The 18848-nt window shown below is 51.2% G+C and overlaps 4 non-coding genes and 2 pseudogenes across 4 annotated transcripts; 3 read left to right on the top strand and 3 right to left on the bottom strand.

Annotated features, from left to right (window-relative positions):
- The first annotated feature begins 1077 nt into the window (after nt 1-1077).
- Nucleotides 1078-1241, top strand: LOC148826765 (U1 spliceosomal RNA). The gene has a single exon (XR_016093559.1). It is a non-coding gene; the product is annotated as a U1 spliceosomal RNA (small nuclear RNA).
- A 622-nt stretch (nt 1242-1863) lies between these two features.
- On the bottom strand, nt 1864-1982 carry LOC148826764 (5S ribosomal RNA; annotated as a pseudogene).
- A 6973-nt stretch (nt 1983-8955) lies between these two features.
- LOC148826763 (U1 spliceosomal RNA) lies at nt 8956-9124 on the top strand. Its single transcript, XR_016092805.1, has one exon. It is a non-coding gene; the product is annotated as a U1 spliceosomal RNA (small nuclear RNA).
- Nucleotides 9125-10998: 1874 nt separating this feature from the next.
- LOC148826762 (U1 spliceosomal RNA) lies at nt 10999-11162 on the top strand. Its single transcript, XR_016093340.1, has one exon. It is a non-coding gene; the product is annotated as a U1 spliceosomal RNA (small nuclear RNA).
- A 622-nt stretch (nt 11163-11784) lies between these two features.
- On the bottom strand, nt 11785-11903 carry LOC148826761 (5S ribosomal RNA; annotated as a pseudogene).
- Nucleotides 11904-13975: 2072 nt separating this feature from the next.
- Nucleotides 13976-14139, bottom strand: LOC148826760 (U1 spliceosomal RNA). The gene has a single exon (XR_016092308.1). It is a non-coding gene; the product is annotated as a U1 spliceosomal RNA (small nuclear RNA).
- Between the last annotated feature and the right edge of the window lie 4709 nt (nt 14140-18848).

The raw sequence follows: 18848 nt of genomic DNA, 5'->3' as shown, positions 1-18848 counted from the left end.
AGCTTACAATGTTTAGGGAGAAATGGAATACTGGTGTGTATGTTTTCTTTAAAGTACCGAGACCAGCCATATACTGTATGTTTATGTTAAGATTTCCCTTCAGTGGTAAAATTAGATATGAATATTCAATACTTAAACGGGCACAGTTAAGACATTAAATATACATATACATACTGTATACAGTACAGTTTGCATACGGTAATATGTTACGCGATTAAAAAATAAATAAATAAAACTGGAAGGTCCAGCACCTTCCACCTGGATTCGAGCACACAACCTGCCCGTTGGCAGGCACGCACCTAGACCAGTCGGCTACAAGACAGCTCGCATGAGCAGGCAGGCAGGCGAAACAGCCCTACACAGCCCTGCCGCAGTACACGGATATAATCATACCGTTATTAAATTCTTGAGACACGCGATTCCATATTATATTCCCTTTTAATCAAATTCTAAAAGTATGCTTGTTGACTCCGGTATAACGTGAGAAATGGAATACCGGTGTGTATTTTTCCTTGTGATATTTTAAGCTCTAGTTGAATGATAGGTGTCGCATTTTAAATCATTTTCGTAGTTAGAAATTATGAAACGCCCTGTTAAAAGCAAGGAAGTTTTTATGCCCGTTGAAGTAAAACAAAATGCCTGACAAAGTATGGCTTGGACAGATTCCAAGTGCTTGTACAAATGTGCTAAAGAAATTATACTTTGAGTATACAGCTTGTCCAAAGTCATCCATTATTAATACTATTAGTAATATCTTCGGTAAAGGCTTTGATGCATAAATATTTCTGATAAAGGTAGGTTGTGTACTTTTGTCCAACTGAGCAATCTTGCTTTCATAAAATATACCAACATTTTAATGACTGAAGATTAACATGCTGTAATACACTGTTCAAAATTAAAGGCTCAAATGCTGTACATGAGAGGTTAAGCTCCCCCTGGCGGTTTTACAAGGTGACGCCGGATAGTTTCCGGCAGAGCGTCAAATGACGCGCGATTAACCGCGTGACACTGCGTGATACCGCGACGCCCACCGGGGTATGCCGCAAAATAACGCACCCATTTTGAATGGCTGCATCTGTACTTACCTGGCAGGGGAGATACCTTGATCAAGAAGGAGGTTCACCCAGAGCGAGGCTCGGCCATTGCACTCCGGCTGTGCTGACCCCTGCGAATTCCCTAAATGTGGGAATCTCAACTGCATAATTTCTGGTAGTGGGGGACTGCGTTCGCGCTCTCCCCTGATGTGCTTGGTCCAATATCAGATACGGAAAAGTTGTAACACCACGAGCTGCGATAGGATCCCAGTTCGAAAGGAGTCGATGCCACTGCTGGTTCCCGGTTTCTTTTAGTTAGAGGTCCGGAGAAGCATTTCAAGCTGGTTACGCTACTCCTTCCGGATATTCATTCCCTTTTCAAAGTCAGTCATTTTGCTGTAGTCTGCATTATTTAGGCTGATTATCGAGGTTAGCCTTTATTTGGTCATGGGAGCCTCGGTACTGTATGCTAATTCTCAAGACAGTTTCACCCGTTTTCTGATTGCTAGGTTCTGTACCAGTGCAGACATGTCAAACAGTGAATGGCTGTACCTCTATTGTATCCGTGCTCAATGAATGAAATCAGTAATAAATGAATATATGTATAGTTATACGAAAAACAAGTGGTTTATCGACTCATCTTCAATTGCAAATTTAGAGGCAGCTTCGATATTCGTTTTACAAATGGGTTTTTTTTTATATGGGTCACACACATGCCATAGCAACAAAACATCTCAGAGATGAGGCTATAGATCACCTTTCCATCCTCCAGGTTTTCCTCCCAAAACCTACGGTACCAACGGCGACCCCTGCTGGCCGAGAGAGCAAAAGCTTGCAGCACCTGGTATTCCGAGGCAGTCTCCCATCCAAGTACTAACCAGGCCCAACACTGCTTAGCTTCCAAGATCAGATGAGATCGGGAACATTCCAGGTGGTGTGGCCGCAAGCGAAAGCCATGGCGCCTGACTCGCTACTTGAAGCTGTGTGTGGCTGGGGCTCCGCGCCCCCCCGATCGGGACTGAAGGATCGTTCGTGTGCAGCTCTTTGGAACGGAGCTTCTTTCCAAATCGCATTGTGTACCTGGATGTTGGCGAATGTGCTCCCTTGTGTTGACTTGTCCCGTACTGGAGGAGAACAAACAAACTGCTCGGAGGAGCACAAGGCAAGTCTTCACAAGACAAAAACCTCCAATGCACAGCACTCAAAACATTTCTGGGCTGTCGCGTGTTTATTTCAGCACATAAAGCGCACCAGTCCAACACGTCGTCGGGCGCGCGGCACCTCCGCCCTCTTGTGGCCTTGCGGCGTCAGAGCAAGAGGCTCCTTCTCGCTGCCTTTCCGCTGTGTTGCAGAGCCCTGAGAGGGAACCTGGAGCGCACACTTTGTGGGGGGCGGGAGACCGCGTTCGCGCTCTGCCCCCGATCTCTTGCGCGAGTGCTAAATCTCACGGCGCCAGCCAGCGGCCAGGAGACAAGTGCATTATCGCGGGACAGGGGGGCCTCGTCATTGATTGTTACATATGAGACGGGGATTAGGAGGAGACCCCGACTGATTGGTAAAGGGGAACACTAACACCAGAGTGACACCCGTGGCGTCTCATTTTGAGAGACGCCCTGGGATTTCTTAATGGCCAAGGAGGGTCGGGACCTCGGTTTTACGCCTCCCCCGAAGGACGGCGCCTGTTTGTGCAGCAGAGTGTCGCCATCAGGATGCTGGGGCATAAGAAATCCACACAAACCGCAGGGTGAGCGCTCCCTACTGGTCCCAGTCACACGTCTTGCAGGAGCAGCAGCAACCTGAGCTTTTCCGGGGGGAATCTCCCATCCGGGTGCCGGCTAGGCTCACACCTGCTGGGCTGCCGTGGGTGAGCCCAGTCGAGAGTCGCAGGGTGAGATCTAGTCACCGGGGAGAAACGATACAAGCGAAGGATTACTCGGCTCCCAGCACTTGAAAAGGCCGACAAATGACTCGTTCCCGCCGGAGCTGAATGTACCTGCATGTGTCGTGTCGTCTACTTCCCCCGCCCCGCTGTGTTTGCTGTATTGTCTTTGAAGCCGGCCCCCGAGACGAGACAGGCTGTTCCTGTGCCCCAATTAACACTTTACAGGTGCCATTCCCCGGCATTGTGGCCATTGTCGGTGGTCACACGCGATAAGATAAGGTGGAGGAGGGCGGGGCATGCCCAGCGCCAGACATTCAAGGAGGGGGCTGTGCGAGGTGAGGTGAGGTGCGACACGCCGGAGCCCCTACGCTGCTAATGTGGAGCACTTGTTGAACTGGCATTGAAAGGACATGTGCACACGGAGCGAGCCTTCCCTGCGGCGGAGCGTGGAAACTTTCTCCCCGCGCTGCAGGAGTTGTGTGCGCTGCAGCGGTGCCGAGAGAACGGCACAGAAGGCAGCAGGCTCTGGAGAGCGGGTAAGAGACAAACCTTGTGGGCAGGCGAGCAGGCCCGTTTTTTGGAAATTGCTGAAAAGGCTCCGGTGTTTGTTCGGTGTGTGGCAGGCGCACGACGCGAGCATGCGTAGCGATCTGCCGGTCTGGTGTTATGCAAATGAGGCCGAATTGCGTCCCGGGACATGCTGCGAATGCGCATTGGCGACTGCAGATGTGTAGGAAACGGCGCGCTCGTTTTCTCGTTTTGCCCACCCTTTTGAGTGTTAGTGTGGCGTGTGAGTGTGCGAAAGAGTGGGCCCAGCAGGAGGCGGTGGTGTGCGGGGCGAGGAGCTGGCCTAGGCTGCGCGCTTTGTGCTGTGGGTGCGGGCCGCTTGCAGGGGCTTGTACAGCTCATACTTACCTGGCAGGGGAGATACCTTGATCAGCTTGTAGGTGGAGTTGTTGGATTGTTTTCTTGTTTTGTGGAAGCAGTGTTTGTTTTGCAGTTTACGAAATGGCAACTTTTGGATCCCGCAAGAATGCTGTGCGTTTTGAGCTTTTGGATGACCTCTTCATGGGTCGTATGCAGTTCAGCAGAAAAGTGTTGCAGAAGGAACTTGGCTTTGAACCTCGGCACTTGGATTTCATCTTCGCTCTCCCAGGTCAAAAAGCGTTTGAGGTTGTATTTGCTTCCTATCCTCTGTTTGAACAATGTGTGGATGTGTTTGAGGCAAAAAGAGGGAAAGTTCCTGCTCTTGAGAAGATCAACTTGCAGCCTTTGACACAGAGAGAGAGGAAAACTGTGCATGTTGTTATGTTCTCGGAACTGGCAAAGACGGAGGACATTCACACCTGGCTTAACCAGTACTGCACCGTCCACCATGGAACTGAGGTTAGAGATGTTGACGGTATAAAAACAGGAGCAAGGAAATTCGAGGTTCGCTTGCTACCGGACAATGTAAATGGAGGCTTAAGGCACCTGCCCTCTACAATCCGACTGGGCGCCTGCAATGGCTATGTTTTTTATGTGGGACAACCAAAGGTGTGTCGGCGCTGTGGTGCTGTGGGACACCTGGCATCGTCCTGCACTGTGAAATGCTGCAAGACCTGTGGCAAACAGGGACATTTAGCCTCTGACTGTTCAATGCTGCCAAAGTGCAATTTATGTGGCTCGGAAGGACACGTTTTTAAGAACTGCCCTCACGCCTACGCCAATAAACTCAAAATGAGAAAGGATGAGGCAGTGCTTGTTTCAGCCAAACCGGCCCGAAAAGCCAAAGCAAACAACAAGTCAAACAAAGAACCCTTGTTGGACAAAGACTCTCAGCCTCCAGCCAGGATCAGTCCTGCTGTGGCTCCGGGGCCGGTGGAAGAAAGATCCACTACGCCCCCACAACCGCAGACTGCACCAGACAAGCACGAGGGTTTGAAAACCCCCGAGAACAGCGAGGACCCCTTCCCCACTCCTGCTCCTCAGAACGAGGGCCAGTGTGGGGCCCCCCGGTGGAGCGGGTCCAGCGAGGATACCCAGGATTCAGCGGAGCTGCTTTTCCCAGACTCTGCAAGTGCTACAGATGCCCTCCTCTCCTCCATCCAGTCCATCACGGAGGATCTGCAGCAGCTGGTGGGTGAGGGGGAAGAGGAGACTGGTGCATCTGCTGCACCCCTTTCCCCTCAGTGCTCCCAGGAGCTGGACGTGAGGAAAAGGAAAAATGACTCTGTTTTCTCCCCGAGCGAGGAGGAAGGAGAGCATGGCGATGGGGACAGCTGGAACCCCTCCACCCCTCCCTCTACCCCCTTCCTTGAAAGGGACTCCGTGAACGCTTTTACTGCTGCCACCCTGATGAAGGCTCATTCAGAGGATGGCTGGCAGGAAATTGGTAAGAAAAAAAGAAAAAGAAGAAGGTAACAGGTGAGACAGAAGAGAAATGTGTTTTGTAAAGACTGGTTCCACTTTCTTATGTAATATGGCTCTAAACATAATTTCTCTTAACACCAGAGGTATCAATGACAGAGTTAAATGTCAGTCTGTCTTTGATTACCTCCAGCAGAGAGAGGGAGATGTGTTGATGTTGCAGGAGTGTGCTTTAGCCTATCAAGAGAGGTATAAAAGCTTTGAAGATAGGTGGGATAAAGGGCCTTCTGTTTGGTCAGGGGACAATAACAACAGAGCCTCTGGCGTGGCCATTCTTTTCAAAGGATGGGCTTTCAAATTGAAAAGTATTCAGAGGGTCATAGATGGCAGGTTGCTGTGTGTGGATGTGGAATGGGGGACCATTAACCTGCGGCTAATCAATGTGTATTGTCCTACTGACGTGGGAGGAAGGGTGGAGCTACTCAAGGCACTCTCTCCCCTATTGTTATGTAGCACAGACGTGATAGTGGGAGGGGATTTTAATTGTATCTTAGAGCACACAGACAGGCAGTCTAGCTCTCCGATAAAATTGGATTCCAGCTTACTGGCCCTGCAAAACTTAGTTCAAGACTTTAAACTCTCAGACACATATAGATGTATATATCCCACAACAGCAGGATATACATGGTCAGGGAGGAATAGCAGCTCCAGAATTGACTATTGCTTTGTCTCAGCGAGAGTGAAAGTTGTTGGGGTCACTCTTCAGCCTGTCTTCTTCTCAGATCATCAGGCTTTAGGGTGTAGAGTGGAACTCCAGGGCGGGACTGTCTTTGGCCCAGGCCTCTGGAAACTCAACACAAAGCTGTTAGAGAACGAGGGGGTAGTATCCCGCTACAAGGAGAAACTATCACAGTGGCTGTCCTTGCAGTGTCTGTACGGGTCAGTAGGAGAGTGGTGGGAGGAGGTGAAGGTGAGGACAAAGGCCTTTTTCATGGCTGAGGGAAGGAAGGCTGCTGCCAGACGGAGAGGAGTGCTAGCCAGGAAACAGAGGCAGCTGCAGCGTCTCTACACGATGCTGCACAGTGTCCTCGATGTGCTCGAGGATTTCACCCTTTTAAAAAAGGACATCCGGAGCATAGCCGAAGAAAGTAGTCGAGGAGTGCTGTTAAGAAGCAGAGTGCAGTTCTTAGAAGAAAATGAGAAGTGTACTCGCTTCTTTTTCAGGAAAGTGGTAGGCTCCAAGTCTGTCATGGAAAGTGTAGTTGATGAGGAGGGACGAGAGAGAACAGAGCCGAGTGCTATCCTCTCCTGCACCGAGGCCTTCTACTCAAGACTGTACAGCTCTACAGAGGTAAAGGATGAAGAAATTCATTTTTTCACCTCAAAGCTAGAAAACGTTTTGAGTGAAGAAGACAGGGAAGTACTAGAGAGGGATTTGACAGTAGAAGAGCTGAGACAGGCTATGGAGAGCTTACAGAAGGGGAAAACTCCGGGTGCTGACAGGCTCCCTAAAGAATTTTATTGCACCTTTTGGGATCTGCTTCAGGATCCGCTACTGCTCCTATTCGAGGAAAGCTATAAGACAGAATTGCTGCCTGACTCCTTAAGAGAAGGCACTATCTCTCTCTTGTTTAAGAAAGGAGCAAAGAATGACATAAAGAACTGGAGACCCCTCAGCCTGTTAGGCGTGGACACTAAGATCCTGCCCAAAGCCCTTTTCCTGCGCCTACAAAATGTAGTGGCCTCACTGGTAGGGAAAGAACAGACTTGTGGGATAGCAGGACGCCTGATGAGCGACAACCTGGCCTTGTTGAGGGATGTCTGTCTGTACTCGGAGGATCGCTCCCTCCCTCTGTGCATTTTAGGTGTAGACCTAGAAAAGGCCTTTGACCGCCTAAACCAGCAGTACTTAACATCGATACTTGAGCACATGAAGTTTGGCCCCATCATGAGAAAGTGGATTAACCTGCTGTACACAGGTAGCAACAGCAGAGTAATGGTTAATGGCAATAGATCACGCCCCTTTGAAGTCTGTTCAGGGGTGAGGCAGGGCTGCCCATTATCCCCCTTGTTATTCGTTTTGGCTATGGAGCCCTTAGCCTGTGCCTTGTGCCAGGATCAGGCCATTAATGGGATACCAGTGCCTGGAAGTGGGGGAGGAGAGGTAAAGACATCTCTATACATGGATGACGTCACCCTGCTCCTCTCTGACAATGCCTCAATTAGCAGAGCTCTGCAGTGCTGTGATCGTTTCTCTTTGGCTTCCTCTGCAAAAATTAACAAATCTAAGAGTGAGATTTTTTATCAGAACTGGAGGGAGCCAAAAGAAGGACATGATCTCAGGCTGCAAGAGAAGAGAATTAAGGTCCTGTGGGTGTATTTTGGAGAAGAGATGGGAACAGTAAATTGGCAGAACAAATTGCCAATCTTAAACAAAAAACTGATGCAATGGAAGGACCGAGACCTCACCATGACAGGGAAGGTGCTGGTCATCAAAGCTGAGCTCTTGCCTGTCTTGAATTTTCTGGCTTCTACCTTCCCAATCCCACACCGTGTTGCGGCGGTGCTGAGGAGATTGATGTTTCAATTTCTATGGGGTGGGAAGCAGGAAAGACTCAGAAGGGAAATAATGTACAGGCCGCTACCCTCAGGGGGGAAGTCTGTCCCAGATATTGCTACGAAGCTGCTGTGCATTTTCCTGGCCTCTGTGCTGAGAGGCTTTGCAACAGCACCTGCAGCGCGTACCTGGACTTATTTTTCCAGGCTCTGGATAGGTAGGGAGGTGTTCAGAGTGTGGGGTGTCAGACCCAAGCTGGATGTCCCACTCTCTGACACATGCCCTGCAATTTATGGGACAGTTAAAAGTTTTCTAAGATCTCACCCAATTGGCCATATTCCCCTCCGAGATGTCAGCGTCCAAAAACTGGAAGATTTCGTTGCACCCAGGAACAATAGGCAGACCCCTGTGGGCATTTTAACATCAGCCCAAACAAGGAAGGTGTGGAAACACACATCCTCTAAGTTTCTGTGCAACATTCACAGAGATTTAGCCTGGAGTGTCGTCCACCAGTGCTTACCGGTACGAACTTTCTTGTACCGTAGGGGCCTCACCCCCAGCCCTCGCTGCGTTAGGGTGGGCTGCGGCGAGGAGGAGACTGTGACCCATCTCCTGTGGTCCTGCTTTTTTGCTAAGGCCTTCTGGGCACAGTTTGAAGATTGGTTGCAAGCTCTCTCGCCCCAATTTACCCTGACCGCTGCTTTCGTCATATACGGCATCTCTCCTGTCAAACACGTCAGGAGGAAGTTTGACAGGATCTGGGCCGTGGTGAACAGTGGGAAAGACGCCCTGTGGAGAGTGAGGAACATGGGGCTGTTCAAAGGCATCGAGGTCCCAGTCAAGGCAGCAGGTAGCCTGGCCCTGTTCATCACCCGAGAGAACTATTACCTCAGAGATCTGTGGAGAGAAGGGAGGGAGGAAGCAGAAAATCTGTGGGAAATAGAGAGCATAGGTAAATATCTCAAGAAACTGTGAAAAACATTATCATGTTTAAGTAAAGAATGTGATTTGCACCAGAAAAAAAGAAATTGTTGCTATGTAACTGGTACCGTGTCAAAATGTAATGAGATGTGATCATTTATACTGTTTTAAATATGTATATTAATGTAAAGCTTTCTAAATTGTGATGTCCTGTACTTTTTTGTGAAAAGAAAATAAAGTTCTTAAAAATCGAATCGGTTCACCCAGAGCGAGGCTCGGCCATTGCACTCCGGCAGTGCTGACCCCTGCGAATTCCCCAAATGTGGGAATCTCGACTGCATAATTTCTGGTAGTGGGGGACTGCGTTCGCGCTCTCCCCTGATGTGCTTGGTCCAATATCAGATACGAAAGAGTTATGACACCACGAGCTGACTCGCTACTTGAAGCTGTGTGTGGCTGGGGCTCCGCGCCCCCCGAGCGGGACTGAAGGATCGTTCGTGTGCAGCTCTTTGGAAAGGAGCTTCTTTCCAAATCGCATTGTGTACCTGGATGTTGGTGAATGTGCTCCCTTGTGTTGACTTGTCCCGCACTGGAGGAGAACAAACAAACTGCTCGGAGGAGCACAAGGCAAGTCTTCACAAGACAAAAACCTCCAATGCACAGCACTCAAAACATTTCTGGGCTGTCGCGTGTTTATTTCAGCACATAAAGCGCACCAGTCCAACACGTCGGCCGGGCGCGCGGCACCTCCGCCCTCTTGTGGCCTTGCGGCGTCAGAGCAAGAGGCTCCTTCTCGCTGCCTTTCCGCTGTGTTGCAGAGCCCTGAGAGGGAACCTGGAGCGCACACTTTGTGGGGGGCGGGAGACCGCGTTCGCGCTCTGCCCCCGATCTCTTGCGCGAGTGCTAAATCTCACGGCGCCAGCCAGCGGCCAGGAGACAAGTGCAATATCGCGGGACAGGGGGGCCTCGTCATTGATTGTTACATATGAGACAGGGATTAGGAGGAGACCCCGACTGATTGGTAAAGGGGAACACTAACACCAGAGTGACACCCGCGGCGTCTCATTTTGAGAGACGCCCTGGGATTTCTTAATGGCCAAGGAGGGTCGGGACCTCGGTTTTACGCCTCCCCCGAAGGACGGCGCCTGTTTGTGCAGCAGAGTGTCGCCATCAGGATGCTGGGGCATAAGAAAGCCACACAGACCGCAGGGTGAGCGCTCCCTACTGGTCCCAGTCACACGTCTTGCAGGAGCAGCAGCAACCTGAGCTTTTCCGGGAGGAATCTCCCATCCGGGTGCCGGCTAGGCTCACACCTGCTGGGCTGCCGTGGGTGAGCCCAGTCGAGAGTCGCAGGGTGAGATCTAGTCACCGGGGAGAAACAATACAAGCGAAGGATTACTCGGCTCCCAGCACTTGAAAAGGCCGACAAATGACTCGTTCCCGCCGGAGCTGAATGTACCTGCATGTGTCGTGTCGTCTACTTCCCCCGCCCCGCTGTGTTTGCTGTATTGTCTTTGAAGCCGGCCCCCGAAACGAGACGGGCTGTTCCTGTGCCCCAATTAACACTTTACAGGTGCCATTCCCCGGCATTGTGGCCATTGTCGGTGGTCACACGCAATAAGATAAGGTGGAGGAGGGCGGGGCATGCCCAGCGCCAGACATTCAAGGAGGGGGCTGTGCGAGGTGAGGTGAGGTGCGACACGCCGGAGCCCTGACGCTGCTAATGCGGAGCACTTGTTGAACTGGCATTGAAAGGACGTGTGCGCACGGAGCGAGCCTTCCCTGCGGCGGAGCGTGGAAACTTTCTCCCCGCGCTGCAGGAGTTGTGTGCGCTGCAGCGGTGCCGAGAGAACAGCACAGAAGGCAGCAGGCTCTGGAGAGCGGGTAAGAGACAAACCTTGTGGGCAGGCGAGCAGGCCCGTTTTTTGGAAATTGCTGAAAAGGCTCCGGTGTTTGTTCGGTGTGTGGCAGGCGCACAACGCGAGCTTGCGTAGCGATCTGCCGGTCTGGTGTTATGCAAATGAGGCCGAATTGCGTCCCGGGACATGCTGCGAATGCGCATTGGCGACTGCAGATGTGTAGGAAACGGCGCGCTCGTTTTCTCGTTTTGCCGACCCTTTTGAGTGTTAGTGTGGCGTGTGAGTGTGCGAAAGAGTGGGCCCAGCAGGAGGCGGTGGTGTGCGGGGCGAGGAGCTAGCCTAGGCTGCGCGCTTTGTGCTGTGGGTGCGGGCCGCTTGCAGGGGCTTGTACAGCTCATACTTACCTGGCAGGGGAGATACCTTGATCAAGAAGGAGGTTCACCCAGAGCGAGGCTCGGCCATTGCACTCCGGTTGTGCTGACCCCTGCGAATTCCCCAAATGTGGGAATCTCGACTGCATAATTTCTGGTAGTGGGGGACTGCGTTCGCGCTCTCCCTTGATGTGCTTGGTCCAATATCAGATACGGAAGAGTTATGATACCACGAGCTGCGATAGGATCCCAGTTCGAAAGGAGTCGATGCCACTGCTGGTTCCCGGTTTCTTTTAGTTAGAGGTCCGGAGAAGCATTTCAAGCTGGTTACGTTACTCCTTCCGGACATTCGTTCCCTTTTCAAAGTCAGTCATTTTGCTGTAGTCTGCATTATTTAGGCTGGTTATCGAGGTTAGCCTTTATTTGGTCATGGGAGCCTCGGTACTGTATGCTAATTCTCAAGACAGTTTCACCCGTTTTCTGATTGCTAAGTTCTGTACCAGTGCAGACATGTCAAACAGTGAATGGCTGTACCTCTATTGTATCCGTGCTCAATGAATGAAATCAGTAATAAATGAATATATGTATAGTTATACGAAAAACAAGTGGTTTATCGACTCATCTTCATTTGCAGATTTAGAGGCAGCTTCGATATTCGTTTTACAAATGTTTTTTTTTTATATGGGTCACACACATGCCATAGCAACAAAACATCTCTAGAGATGAGGCTATAGATCACCTTTCCATCCTCCAGGTTTTCCTCCCAAAACCTACGGTACCAACGGCGACCCCTGCTGGCCGAGAGAGCAAAAGCTTGCAGCACCTGGTATTCCCAGGCAGTCTCCCGTCCAAATACTAACCAGGCCCAACCCTACTTAGCTTCCAAGATCAGACGAGATCGGGAACATTCAGGGTGGTGTGGCCACAAGCGAAAGCCATGGCGCCTGACTCGCTACTTGAAGCTGTGTGTGGCTGGGGCTCCGCGCCCCCTGAGCGGGACTGTAGGATCGTTCGTGTGCAGCTCTTTGGAAAGGAGCTTCTTTCCAAATCGCATTGTGTACCTGGATGTTGGCGAATGTGCTCCCTTGTGTTGACTTGTCCCGCACTGGAGGAGAACAAACAAACTGCTCGGAGGAGCACAAGGCAAGTCTTCACAAGACAAAAACCTCCAATGCACAGCACTCAAAACATTTCTGGGCTGTCGCGTGTTTATTTCAGCACATAAAGCGCACCAGTCCAACACGTCGGCCGGGCGCGCGGCACCTCCGCCCTCTTGTGGCCTTGCGGCGTCAGAGCAAGAGGCTCCTTCTCGCTGCCTTTCCGCTGTGTTGCAGAGCCCTGAGAGGGAACCTGGAGCGCACACCTTGTGGGGGGCGGGAGACCGCGTTCGCGCTCTGCCCCCGATCTCTTGCGCGAGTGCTAAATCTCACGGCGCCAGCCAGCGGCCAGGAGACAAGTGCAATATCGCGGGACAGGGGGGCCTCGTCATTGATTGTTACCTATGAGAGGGGGATTAGGAGGAGACCCCGACTGATTGGTAAAGGGGAACACTAACACCAGAGTGACACCCGCGGCGTCTCATTTTGAGAGACGCCCTGGAATTTCTTAATGGCCAAGGAGGGTCGGGACCTCGGTTTTACGCCTCCCCCGAAGGACGGCGCCTGTTTGTGCAGCAGAGTGTCGCCATCAGGATGCTGGGGCATAAGAAAGCCACACAGACCGCAGGGTGAGCGCTCCCTACTGGTCCCAGTCACACGTCTTGCAGGAGCAGCAGCAACCTGAGCTTTTCCGGGGGGAATCTCCCATCCGGGTGCCGGCTAGGCTCACACCTGCTGGGCTGCCGTGGGTGAGCCCAGTCGAGAGTCGCAGGGTGAGATCTAGTCACCGGGGAGAAACGATACAAGCGAAGGATTACTCGGCTCCCAGCACTTGAAAAGGCTAACAAATGACTCGTTCCCGCCGGAGCTGAATGTACCTGCATGTGTTGTGTCGTCTACTACCCCCGCCCCGCTGTGTTTGCTGTATTGTCTTTGAAGCCGGCCCCCGAGACGAGACGGGCTGTTCCTGTGCCCCAATTAACACTTTACAGGTGCCATTCCCCGGCATTGTGGCCATTGTCGGTGGTCACACGCGATAAGATAAGGTGGAGGAGGGCGGGGCATGCCCAGCGCCAGACATTCAAGGAGGGGACTGTGCGAGGTGAGGTGAGGTGCGACACGCCGGAGCCCCGACGCTGCTAATGCGGAGCACTTGTTGAACTGGCATTGAAAGGACGTGTGCGCACGGAGCGAGCCTTCCCTGCGGCAGAGCGTGGAAACTTTCTCCCCGCGCTGCAGGAGTTGTGTGCGCTGCAGCGGTGCCGAGAGAACAGCACAGAAGGCAGCAGGCTCTGGAGAGCGGGTAAGAGACAAACCTTCTGGGCAGGCGAGCAGGCCCGTTTTTTGGAAATTGCTGAAAAGGCTCCGGTGTTTGTTCGGTGTGTGGCAGGCGCACGACGCGAGCTTGCGTAGTGATCTGCCGGTCTGGTGTTATGCAAATGAGCCCGAATTGCGTCCCGGGACATACTGCGAATGCACATTGGCGACTGCAGATGTGTAGGAAACGGCACGCTTGTTTTCTCGTTTTGCCCACCCAAATTGAGCACGGATACAATAGAGGTACAGCCATTCACTGTTTGACATGTCTGCACTGGTACAGAACCTAGCAATCAGAAAACGGGTGAAACTGTCTTGAGAATTAGCATACAGTACCGATGCCCCCATGGCCAAATAAAGGCTAACCTCGATAATCAGCCTAAATAATGCAGACTACAGCAAGACGACTGACTTTGAAAAGGGAATTAATGTCTGGAAGGAGTAGTGGAACCAGCTTGAAATGCTTCCCTGGACCTCTAACTAAAAGAAACCGGGAACCAGCAGTGGCATCGACTCCTTTCGAACTGGGATCCTATCGCAGCTCGTGGTGTCGTAACTTTCCCTTATCCGATATTGGACCAAGCACATCAGGGGAGAGCGTGAACGCAGTCCCCCACTACCAGAAATTATGCAGTCGAGATTCCCACATTTGGGGAATTCGCAGGGGTCAGCACAGCCGGAGTGCAATGGCCGAGCCTCCCCCTGGGTGAACCGATTTTTTAAGAACTTTATTTTCTTTTCATAAAAAAATTCAGGACATCACAAATTAGAAAGGTTTACATTAATATACATACTTAAAACAGTATATATGATCACATCTCATTACATTTTGACATGGTACCAGTTACATAGCAACAATTTTCTTTTTTTCTTGTGCAAATCACATACTTTACTTAAACTTGATAATGTTTTTCACAGTTTCTTGAGATATTGACCTATGCTCTCTATTTCCCACAGATTTTCTGCTTCCTCCCTCCCTTCTCTCCACAGATCTCTGAAGTAATAGTTCTCTCGGGTGATGAACAGGGCCAGGCTACCTGCTGCCTTGACTGGGACCTCGATGCCTTTAAAGAGCCCCATGTTCCTCTTTCTCCACAGGGCGTCTTTCCCACTGTTCACCACGGCCCAGATCCTGTCAAACACGTCAGGAGGAAGTTTGACAGGAGAGATGCCGTATATGACGAAAGCAGCGGTCAGGGTAGATTGGAGCGAGAGAGCTTGCAACCAATCTTCAAACTGTGCCCAGAAGGCCTTAGCAAAAAAGCAGGACCACAGGAGATGGGTCACAGTCTCCTCCTCGCCGCAGCCCACCCTAACCCAGCGAGGGCTGGGTGTGAGGCCCCTACGGTACAAGAAAGTTCGGACTGGTAAGCACTGGTGGGCGACACTCCAGGCTAAATCTCTGTGAATATTGCACAGAAACTTAGAGGATGTGTGTTTCCACACCTTCCTTGTTTGGGCTGATGTTAAAATGCCCACAGGGGTCTGCCTATTCTTCTGCGGTGCAATGAAATCTTCCAGTTTTTGGACGTTAGAGGATGTGTGTTTCCACACCTTCCTTGTTTGGGCTGATGTTAAAATGCCCACAGGGGTCTGCCTATTCTTCTGCGGTGCAACGAAATCTTCCAGTTTTTGGATGCTGACATCTCGGAGGGGAATATGGCCAATTGGGTGAGATCTTAGAAAACTTTTAACTGTCCCATAAATTGCAGGGCATGTGTCAGAGAGTGGGACATCCAGCTTGGGTCTGACACCCCACACTCTAAACACCTCGCTACCTACCCAGGGCCTGGCAAAAAAAGTCCAGGTACGCGCTTCAGGTGCTGGTGCAAAGCCTCTCAGCACAAAGGCCAGGAAAATGCACAGCAGCTTCATGGCAATATCTGGGACAGACTTCCCCCCTGAGAGTAGCGGCCTGTACATTATTTCCCTTCCGAGTCTTTCCTGCTTCCCACCCCATAGAAAATGAAACATCCATCACCTCAGCACCGCTGCAACACGGTGTGGGATTGGGAAGATAGAAGCCAGAAAATTCAAGACAGGCAAGAGCTGGGCTTTTATGACCAGCACCTTCCCTGTCATGGTGAGGTTTCGGTCCTTCCATTGCATCAGTTTTTTGTTTAAGATTGGTAATTTGATCTGCCAATTTACTGTTCCCATCTCTTCTCCAAAATACACCCCCAGGACCTTAATTCTCTTCTCTTGCAGCCTGAGATCATGTCCTTCTTTTGGCTCCCTCCAGTTCTGATAAAAAATCTCACTCTTAGATTTGTTAATTTTTGCAGAGGAAGCCAAAGAGAAACGATCACAGCACTGCAGAGCTCTGCTAATTGAGACATTGTCAGAGAGGAGCAGGGTGATGTCATCCATTTATAGAGATGTCTTTACCTCTCCCCCCCCACTTCCAGGCACTGGTATCCCATTAATGGCCTGATCCTGGCGCAAGGCACAGGCTAAGGGCTCCATAGCCAAAACGAATAACAAGGGGGATAATGGGCAGCCCTGCCTCACCCCTGAACAGACTTCAAAGGGGCATGATCTATTGCCATTAACCATTACTCTGCTGTTGCTACCTGTGTACAGCAGGTTAATCCACTTTCTCATGATGGGGCCAAACTTCCTGTGCTCAAGTACTGATGTTAAGTACTGCCAGTTTAGTCGGTCAAAGGCCTTTTCTAGGTCTACACCTAAAATGCACAGAGGGAGGGAGCGGTCCTCTGAGTACAGACAGACATCCCTCAACAAGGCCAGGTTGTCGCTCATCAGGCGTCCTGCTATCCCACAAGTCTGTTCTTTCCCTACCAGTGAGGTCACTACATTTTGTAGGTACAGGAAAAGGGCTTTGGACAGGATCTTAGTGTCCACGCCTAACAGGCTGAGGGGTCTCCAGTTCTTTATGTCATTCTTTGCTCCTTTCTTAAACAAGAGAGAGATAGTGCCTTCTCTTAAGGAGTCAGGCAGCAATTCTGTCTTATAGCTTTCCTTGTAAAGGAGCTTTAGCGGATCCTGAAGCAGATCCCAAAAGGTGCAATAAAATTCCTTAGGGAGCCCGTCAGCACCCGGAGTTTTCCCCTTCTGTAAGCTCTCCATAGCCTGTCTCAGCTCTTCTACTGTCAAATCCCTCTCAAGTACTTCCCTGTCTTCTTCACTCAAAACGTTTTCTAGCTTTGAGGTAAAAAAATGAATTTCTTCATCCTTTACCTCTGTACAGTCTTAAGTAGAAGGCCTCGATGCAGGAGAGGATAGCACTCGGCTCTGTTCTCTCTCTTCCCTCCTCATCAACTACACTTTCCATGACAGACTTGGAGCCTACCACTTTCCTGAAAAAGAAGCGAGTACACTTCTCATTTTCTTCCAAGAACTGCACTCAGCTTCTTAACAGCACTCCTCGACTACTTTCTTCCGCTATGCTCCGGATGTCCTTTTTTAAAAGGGTGATATCCTCGAGCACATTGAAGCCACTGTGCAGCATCATGTAGAGACGCTGCAGCTGCCTCTGTTTCCTGGCTAACACTCCTCTCCGTCTGGCAGCCTTCCTTCCCTCAGCCATGAAAGAAGCCCTTGTCCTCACCTTCACCTCCTCCCACCACTCTCCTACTGACCCATACAGACACTGCAAGGACAGCCACTGTGATAGTTTCTCCTTGTAGCGGGATACTACCCCGTCGTTCTCTAGCAGCTTTGTGTTGAGTTTCCAGAGGCCTGGGCCAAAGACAGTCCCGCCCTGGAGTTCCTCTCTACACCCTAAAGCTTGGTGATATGAGAAGAAGACAGGCTGATGAGTGACCCCAACAACTTTCACTCTCGCTTAGACAAAGCAATAGTCAATTCTGGAGCTGCTATTCCTCCCTGACCATGTATATCCTGCTGTTGTGGGATATATACATCTATATGTGTCTGAGAGTTTAAAGTCTTGAACTAAGTTTTGCAGGGCCAGTGAGCTGGAATCCAATTTTATCGGCCTTTTGGCTAAGATCAAGTTCAAGTGGCATGCCCGCAGTTCCTGTCTTTCCAAAGTTCTAGAAGGCGATCGAAGATCCTGAAGAATGCTTGAGCTGGTATCGCCCTAGGTTGAGCCTAGGGGGTTAAGGCCAAGGAGCAGCTGAGCTGGGTGGGATCCGGCAGCAACGTTCTCTCTCTCTCCTCTATCCTCTCCCCTCCCCCTTTCTCTTGCTCCGCCTCCTTGGCCTCTTGGCTGGGAGTAGGTACTCGTGGCCTGCCCGCAGTGCTTGCTTTCTTCCTCGACACTCGGAAGCGCTATCTGCTCCCTCTCTCTCTCTCTCTCTCTGCCTTCTTGGCCTCTAGGCGGGGAGTAGGTACTCGTGACCTGCCCGCAGTTCTTACTTTCTTCCTTGCGACTCGGAAGGACTATCCGCTCCCTCTCTCTCTCTCCTCCTGCGCCTGCACCTAGCTGGGCTTTGCACACAAGGACAAAGGCCAGGGCTCCCTTGCTGCTCCTTTAGCAGCTAAACCCTCCTCTCCACAGGACCTTGCTCTCTCTCTTTCTTTCCTTTTTTCTTTGTTCTCCTTTCCAGATGGCAGACAAGAAGACACTGATCCGGTTCCACTGGACCAAGAAAACAGAGACGATGACAACTGCGAAATCCTTTTTCATTACCTTCCTGAGAGGGATCCTGCAGTTGGTGGCCGGAGATCTCTACTGCCTGCAAGACAACAAGGCAGAGAGATACATGGAGGCCTACATGGCCACGGACGCCTCATATGAAAAGGCAATGAAAATGATCAGAGAAAAAGGTAAGCACCCCCTTCACCAATGCAAGGTAAGCAAACCTTCGTTTGCGCAGGTGGTGGAAGCCGGCCGGCAGAAACCGGTCTCAAGACAAAGGGAGAGAGGTGAGAACAAAGAACCCGCACCTCCCCCGCAGAGAACCGAAACTGCCGAGGCCACACCCCCAGCCGCACCAGTGCCACAAGATGGCTGCCAGGACGACAGACAAAATGGCTGACCAGAGAAAGGGCCCTAATAACTCCCAGCAAGAAGGGAAAGAGAAAGCGGGAGAAGAGATGCAGGGTGGATCCACCTTCGGAAGGACAAAAGAAAAGAGTGGTAAGGGAGAACCGTTTCCTTATCCTAGAGGAAACGGAACTTTCTTCCCCTGAGGCCCAGGAACAACCGGAGGAGGCAGCCCAGGAAATGGAAACCCTCCCCCCTGAGGCCCAAAGACGACAGGAAGTGACAGCCCAGGAAACAGAACCCCCCTCCCCCGAGTCCCCCGGACAACAGGAGGAGGCAGCCCAGGAAGAGGTAACCCCCTCCCCCGAGGCCCAGGGACAACAGGAAGAGGCAGCCCAGGAAGTCGGAACCCCCTCCCCCGAGGCCCATGAACAACACGAAGAGGCAGCCCAGGAAGTGGAGCCCCCCTCCCCCAAGGCCCAGGAGCAACTAGAGGTCCCCGAAACTCCTAGAGAAAGGGAAGAAAAAAGCCTTCCCGAAACGGTG

This window comes from Atractosteus spatula, chromosome 10, assembly GCF_055471065.1.
Source record: "Atractosteus spatula isolate fAtrSpa1 chromosome 10, fAtrSpa1.hap1, whole genome shotgun sequence".
Classification (NCBI taxonomy): domain Eukaryota; kingdom Metazoa; phylum Chordata; class Actinopteri; order Semionotiformes; family Lepisosteidae; genus Atractosteus; species Atractosteus spatula.
The sequence above is the reverse complement of the archived record's forward strand: the minus strand, read 5'-3'. Positions and strand labels throughout refer to the sequence as shown.